At 39.5% G+C, this 6,024-nt stretch overlaps 2 long non-coding RNA genes across 6 annotated transcripts; both read right to left on the bottom strand.

Annotated features, from left to right (window-relative positions):
• Positions 1-2,663: 2,663 nt before the first annotated feature.
• Positions 2,664-3,260, bottom strand: LOC125532392. The gene is made up of 2 exons (XR_007294073.1): positions 3,107-3,260; positions 2,664-3,016 (listed from the first exon to the last, which is right to left on the bottom strand). It is a non-coding gene; the product is annotated as an uncharacterized LOC125532392 (long non-coding RNA).
• A 10-nt stretch (positions 3,261-3,270) lies between these two features.
• Positions 3,271-5,529, bottom strand: LOC125532391. Of its 5 annotated transcripts, none has more exons than XR_007294072.1 (7): positions 5,511-5,529; positions 5,080-5,172; positions 4,921-5,007; positions 4,771-4,859; positions 4,345-4,681; positions 4,132-4,248; positions 3,271-3,727 (listed from the first exon to the last, which is right to left on the bottom strand). It is a non-coding gene; the product is annotated as an uncharacterized LOC125532391 (long non-coding RNA). The 5 variants fall into 5 exon arrangements; XR_007294071.1 differs by having other exon boundaries at positions 5,086-5,172; XR_007294069.1 differs by lacking the exon at positions 5,511-5,529 and adding an exon at positions 5,364-5,503.
• Between the last annotated feature and the right edge of the window lie 495 nt (positions 5,530-6,024).

The following is a 6,024-nucleotide window of genomic DNA, read 5'->3' as shown; positions in this document are numbered from 1 at the left end:
AAATTTTTTAAACATATTTTTTTATCCCCATCAAGTTTAACATTTTTAAATACATTATTTGTAATTTTTTAAACATATATTTTAGATGTCCATTGTTTTCATAAAAATAGTACATTTCTGTAGACATCAGGAACATTTTATATATACATGCTTATAATTTTCCAAAGTCAAGATTTAATTTTTAAAAACATAATTTTTATGTCTATCTTTTCAATACACATTCTACATCTTTTTTATACATCAGTAATATATTTCATAGACGTTTAACAGTGTCGAAATACATGATTAACATTTTTGAAAACTTATATATTTGCATGTCTACTTTTTTTCCGTACATATTGTACATTTTTCTATATACTTTTGGTATACATCCGAAAGATTTTTTCTATACACATTTAATATTTTTGTAATGCATGATTAGCATTTTAAAAAAAATGTAAAATGATAGTATTTTTTATTTCTATGTTTTTTCATACGCATTGTATATTTTTTGTATACATCAAAAACATTTTTTCTCTACACATTTAAATTTTTTGAATGCATGTTTACATTTTTCAAAAAATGAAACTTTATAGTATTTTTTATTTCTAGTTCTTTTCATGTGCAGTGCACTTTTTTAATACATCGCAAACATTTTTCTATGCACACTTAACATTTTTTAATGCATGATTAACATTTATAACTTTTGTATAGAAAGTTATTTTATAACAGACATACTCAAAATATTTCAAAATATAAATATAGTGAAAACATAACAAAATATGCAAAAAAAATGAAAAAGGAAAGAATGAGAAAAGGTGTTGGAGGCCTGTGTCTGCACTGGGGCGGCCCAATCGGGCGACGTCCTACTGTCTCACTTGAAGCGAGACATAGGCGCACCCTGGGGACAGTAGGTGAGGCCCTGTGATGAAAACCCCGCATTCTTTGATTTTTTTGGCTGCGATGCGGAGCAGCCCATCCGGCCCACGTAAGGATCATGCTTATAGGGTTAAAAGAAGGGTCCCGATAACGCCTACATGTGTGGGCGTTAAGGGATCTGGCCACATGTTTTTTGTAGTATCTAAAGAACCAGTTCACATGTCTGTGTGTGGGCAAAACAAGTAATGCCCACACACTTGATCTTTTGCCTCACGGTCCCTCCCATATGCCTGCGTGTAGGTAAAGTAGATAACGCTTACACGCCCGTACTCACGGTCCCACATGCTTCGCGTGACAGTCGGCACGCGCCCCCATAGTTGCCATGGTCTGGACCCTCTTCCATGTTCATTTAACTGCAGTTGCCATGTTGCTGAACTACAGTTGCCATGTCTGACAACTACAGTTGCCATGGTTGCTCAACTGTAGTTGCCATCTCAGGTCAAGTGCCAGATGCCACTTTTGGACAACTACAGCTGTTGCCATGTATGGTCTGGTCTACTACAGTTGCCATGATTTGAAAACTTTAGGAATTGCCACCTACTAACGCTAGGCATTTGCCATGTAGCACTACAAAAAGGCACGGCAACGAAACATGTTTGAGTAAAGGGAGAGTTGCCATCTGCTTACAAGCACGCTAGGGCAGTGCAACTCGGATAAAGAGAGAGGTGTCATATACTTACAAGCACGCTAAGGCAGTTGCCATGTACCCTGCAAAACACATGGCAACTCAGATAAAGAGAGAGTTGCCATCTGTTTACAAGCACGCTAGGGCAGTTGTCATGTACCCTGCAAAACACATGGCAACTCGGATAAAGAGAGAGTTACCATCTGCTTACAACCACGCTAAGCCAGTTGCCATGTACCCTGTAAAAACACATGGCAACTAACAACTTTGGGTGTGGGAGAGGAGACGAGCATGTGGGCGAACTGATAAACGCCTACACACCAGCCCCTATGCGTGCGTGAAAACTGGCGTGTGGGCGAACTGCTAAACATCCACATATCAGCCCCTCCACATGGTGAAACGGACATGTGGGCGACCGGATGAATGCCCACACACCAGCCCAGTCCTACGTGGCATAAAAAATCCGGCAAAACATGCCAAGATTCGTGCAAAAATAAACGGACATTGATCCATGCGTGTGAGCGATATGCAAACGTCCACATATGTGGGCGTTAGTATTTCCGTAAAAGAATCAATATACGTGAAACATAGAAAAAAAATATTTTGCTTCATTTAGGACATGGTAATGTTTAAATAGTATAGAAAACTTGTGTGGAGGGAACCGTGGGTCATCTGATCCTGTTGCAGAAGGAAAATCATGGACTTCTCTATGGCGTTGATGTGCCCGGAAAGGTACGGAACTTTCTTTGGCCTCTGGCGCACCAAATCTATTCCAACTGAAGGCGTTTGCGACAGCCCACAAGAGAAAGATGTCAGACTCGGATCACTGTTTAATGACTTGTGGTATGGAGGACTCGTGGAGACACCTCTTTCCTACAACTAATAAGCAGCCCGTGCAATGCACGGCTCAATCGAAGCAGCCTATTAAATTCATGTGAGTATTGAATTCTGAATTCATATTCACAAATTTTGGAAAAGTAATAGGACATCTATAGTGTGTGATGATCGCTGCCTCTCCAAAGGTCGAGTTTAAAGCGAACCCCAATGAGTTGTCTCAAGCAGACCAAAAAGAAATCCCAATCCATGAAGAAATAACAATCCTATAGTAAAGATTTCAGGATGTCTAATTTCTTGTGTGAACTTGAAAGGACTTATAATAGGTGTAGGCATTGTCCAACTGAACATGGCAAAGATGTGAACTTCAAATAAGAATATACGAAAAGTAGAAGATAGCAATCGGAACCTAAATAGTTCAGTTCTGAAAAAAATAAACTATGTAATCTGAAATATGTAAACTATGTAATATAAAAAATGTTTTAGTTCCACGGAGTGGTCCAAATGGCGGCAGCACCCGCGTCCTCACCGGCTTAGACGGGGCTCCCATGTCCCCGCCTACCGCAGGTGCGTAGCGGAACCGAGACTCCCATGTCCTCGAAAGTGGCGGGAAACTCGCGCTTCTCCCCATACATAATCCTGTTGTATGAACCAACCATCAAGAAACATAATATCAAGTGAACAAACAGTTAACTTTTATCCAAATCTATTCACATTACAAGTCTTTACCTAAGCCTTTTGAGGATGTCTATATGATTGGGTTTGGTGCTTTTTCACCTATTAATCTCATTGCCAATCCTCCTCCTTATGGTTAGTGGTCTCCTAATTTCCATGCCTTGCTCTAAGCCCCTCAGTTTGCAATTCTATCTTGTTTGAGGCCAAACTTCTGTACATTCACATGAGTAGTTAAGAGGTATAATTAAACTGTGAAAGAAATGACAAAATCATAGAAAGGATATATTTTGGAATACATATCAAGCTAGTCCTTTGTAATGACCATAACAATTACTATATTTAGTTAGCAACTGAGGTATAAGAGGACGATATAGGGGAAAATATCGTGAAATGCAAACACTAAATACTCGAGTTTCTAGTGATTCATCCCATGTGTAATGAAACTTCAGAGGTGTTCTTTAGAAAGAAAATTATTAGGTGTAGACCTCAAATACAGATATTGAATAGTCAAGTTACCTGGCATCATAGTAATCAAATTCACATAATGAAAATCATGGAAGAAAGTTAAAGAAAAGTGCTTCCATTAAGTACTGTAATATGATATAGTTGTGCATGCCTGCTGTATTTGGCTGCTGAACTATAGCTCCTCCTCCATCCATTTTAGAGTCCTCATTCCTAAAAATAAAAGACGAACATGGTTATTCTTTATGCATGAAAATCTGATTGTTCTCCAAGGGGGATTGGAAATCACAGATTAATTCAGAAGCTATTATCAATATAAAATAATTAGAAAAGAGAGAATATTGCAACTATTAACAAAAGTATTGTTAGGCCACAAATTAAATCTGTTTAAATTTTTAACACGTATGGACACACACCCCAACCGCAAAAGAAAAAAAATAGTTGCTGAAGCTGATTTTCGCATTGCCATCTATGCATAGAACAGGGGACAAATTTAATTAGCGCACTTACTACTCATTTCTCCTCAAACTGAATAAAAGTGCACTGATGATGGGCATATCTTTCCCTGATTGACAGGTTCAAATTGTTGTAAAAAAAAGAAGAGAAAATAGACTCACCTGAGCCGTGCATGCATGATTTGTCCAGTTACGACAGGTGTAGGAACTTATTCTGAATTTATGAAACTCAAAGGCCAAGCTAAAAAAATTCCTTCCGATCTAGAAAGACCGACCTGTCTGAAAATAATTAAAAGAAAAAAAACATATGTATCAGTACAGAGGGAGTTCTGTTTACAACTACACATGGAAAACCTTTTGTTCTTCTGAATTCACTTTTCAGTGATCGTCATATTCATTTGCTCTCTTGAAGCTAATCTCTTTAAAGCCAAGAATTGAGCACACTTTCTTGATGAGGCACTACTGAATGATCTCGAACCTGAAACACCGCCACACAGTCTCCCTTAGTATCATAGCCACACCACCTTTGATGAAACAAAAAAAATCGCAGGAATCATGGAACAGAACAACAAACAACATTGATCCTGCACCAAATAGAACAACAAACAACATTGATTCTGCACCGAATTGGAAAGTGCTGACATCTTGAGGAGTTAAGAAAAACCTACGAGCATGGCCTTCAGCACATTGGCACCTAGGCACATTGATATGCCTGGCAGAAAGAAGCCAGATGAGAAGCCAGGGACCAGCAGATGTATGTCTGACTCTAATTATCAAGACAAAGATCAATGCTAATCTAACCTCGGGCATGCTGCTGCTTGCGGAAGTTGTGTCCAATTCACTCATATATTTCTTTAAAAGTTTCATATGACCTTGTTAAAAGAGAATAACTATATATCTTGAATAAATTGGCAGCTGTCTTCAGAATAAGAACAAAATGGTAACAAAAACCTTTAACCAAGTTGTAGCTCATAATCATCCAGCTCGTCAGACCATCTAGTTGACTCTTTAATCCGTTTTAAAACTTCCTTGGGGTTACTATTCCAATGCAAAATGTTCAAACTGAATACAACAAGTTCAATCCAGGAAAGCACAAATGATAAAACTGACATGTACCTTGATAAAGTCAAGTTGCAGAAGGCCTTTGCGGTGTGCATAATATCTTCGAACACCATCCAATGTTTTTATAAGTATATCTTTGTCCTGTAAAAACGATATTTGAAAGATGAGACAATTGGAACACAATGCAGATTCTTAGAATATCACAGATTCATATTTATAATCTAATCTCTCCACGAGCAAAAAAGGTGAGACGTGCAAAGTTAATTCCACAAGAAATTAAAAACTGAATGTACCAAAACATCTGAATGATCCAGAACTGAAATACTAATCACCTGGAAAAGAAATGGTTCATCACAATAAAAGGATGCGGGCGGCTGCTCATGCTGGCGGCGGCGGAGAAGAGGACCGGCTGGCAGCGGCGGCGGCAGAGGACCGGCGGGCGGCGGGAGGAAGGCGAGGATGGGCGGGCGGCTACTCACGCTCGCGGCGGCTCCGGCTGCTGGAGGAACAGCAGGCGGCGAACGGCGCACGAGGAGGAGGAGGGGGCAGGTTGTGCGGACGGGACAAGAGATCGTGTGTACGGTTTTGTTTTAAGAGAGGGGCGGGTTAGCGATCGATTAAGACGGAGGATGTGGTTGGTAGCGTTAAACACAGAAAGATTAATGACCATTAGAGTTTATTAATGAATGAATCTGATTGTTTGGATTTGCCTCTCTTTTTCTTTTATAAGGGTAGTAGATGTTCCATGGTGAGATGTGTCTAGGCTGTGGTCAATGATGAACTCGTTGAGCATTTGAATGCAACAACTGAACCGAGTGCAAAACAATGAATCTTCTCCATGATAGAAGTTCTACCGCATGCAAGCTTGGTTAGACTCGTTATTTATTACCCTCCGGGCAAATCTGGACGGCTAGGCCGAAAACAATCCAGTTGGCCGTCATGATCCTGTAACGACACATATATATGAACATTGTAACTGAATAAAGTGGAGCG

This window comes from Triticum urartu, unplaced genomic scaffold (genome assembly GCF_003073215.2).
Source record: "Triticum urartu cultivar G1812 unplaced genomic scaffold, Tu2.1 TuUngrouped_contig_9803, whole genome shotgun sequence".
In the NCBI taxonomy this organism is placed as follows: domain Eukaryota; kingdom Viridiplantae; phylum Streptophyta; class Magnoliopsida; order Poales; family Poaceae; genus Triticum; species Triticum urartu.
Note: the sequence above shows the minus strand (reverse complement) of the source record. Positions and strands in the feature narration are given on the sequence as shown.